At 39.2% G+C, this 1,280-nt stretch overlaps 1 pseudogene; it reads right to left on the reverse strand.

Annotated features, from left to right (window-relative positions):
* Positions 1-289: 289 nt before the first annotated feature.
* LOC134488370 (zinc finger matrin-type protein 2-like) lies at positions 290-832 on the reverse strand (annotated as a pseudogene).
* Between the last annotated feature and the right edge of the window lie 448 nt (positions 833-1,280).

Raw genomic sequence — 1,280 nt, forward strand, 5'->3', positions numbered from 1 at the left:
ATATATAGCAGCAAATCAGTTAGCTCTTAGTGATCTTGAGTTGTTTTTTCCTTGATCAGTATGTCTAATACACAGAATTTTATCTGATATTTAGAATTACCACCATATAGGCAAATGTGGTGCTACTTTTGCAGACAGGAAGATTTTAGTGATGGCAGGGCAAAACCAGCCCCATACAGGAAGTGTACAATTGTCTCCTGACTTCCATCAGGATATTTAACTAAACATTCTTTGCAAAGCCTTCCTAGGGTTTTGATCATCACCAGGACAGAAACAATAGTCATCCATAAACCAATTTGTGGCTTATCAGTGGCTTTTCTTCATTGACCCAAAACCAGAGAAACCCATTACAGCTGCCATTTCATCCTGCTCTTCAACCATCAAGCCTTCTTTCTCACCTCCTTTTCTTTTCCCTCTGTTTTTCCTTTTTGTAGGCACTGGCATTTTCTTCCTCTTCTCTGAGCTTCTTCATCCTGCCCTCAAAGTCATAATTCTTCTCTATGTTTTACTTGTTCATCTCAAAGTGTTTCTTCACTGGATCCAGAGTGGAATGTTCCATTCTCATGGCCATAACCAGGTTCCTCTAATATTTTTTGCCACTAATCTTCCACTACACAATCACAGATACTACAATAATTTCCTCCTATCTCAGACTGGGGAGTAGTTTTGGTAATAATGTTTTTTTCCAGTTTGGATTCCCAGTCCACTTTGAGTCTCGATGCATAGAAGTACTGATTTGCCATCATTCTTCTGTCTGTGCAAGCTTCTTATATTCATTTTTGTCCCACTTTTGGCAGAGGTCTAGGTGTTTAGTCCCACTGTTCAACTCCATTTTACCTCTGAAGTATATAGAAAGCAACTTACTAATATACAGAATTAGCAGGCTATCTAGATTGTGTCCTCATTTGGACACTCAATTCATAGACACCCAGAAGGTCCATATTCAAAATATGTGTATTCAGGGAAGACACCTGCAAAGGCACATGCCAGTCTTACAGGCATTTACTGTAAAAATAACCAAAAAAAATGCCATTTCCTAATTCATTAAATGATGTGGCAGCTGGATGAAACTGGGCCATGACTGAGGCATGTACTACTGACACTGACTAGCTATAGAATGAAAAGTAGAGGCTCTGATTTCCCTTGACAAGACACTTTGCACCACGAAGACAATTAGAAGATACAACACAATTGGTCTCAATGAGGTGACTGCTTTTTATATCCCATGTTTGCTCCAGGAGCAATGTCAACAGCACTCCCTATTCCAATTTTCTACTACA

Source organism: Candoia aspera, chromosome 1, assembly GCF_035149785.1.
Source record: "Candoia aspera isolate rCanAsp1 chromosome 1, rCanAsp1.hap2, whole genome shotgun sequence".
Classification (NCBI taxonomy): domain Eukaryota; kingdom Metazoa; phylum Chordata; class Lepidosauria; order Squamata; family Boidae; genus Candoia; species Candoia aspera.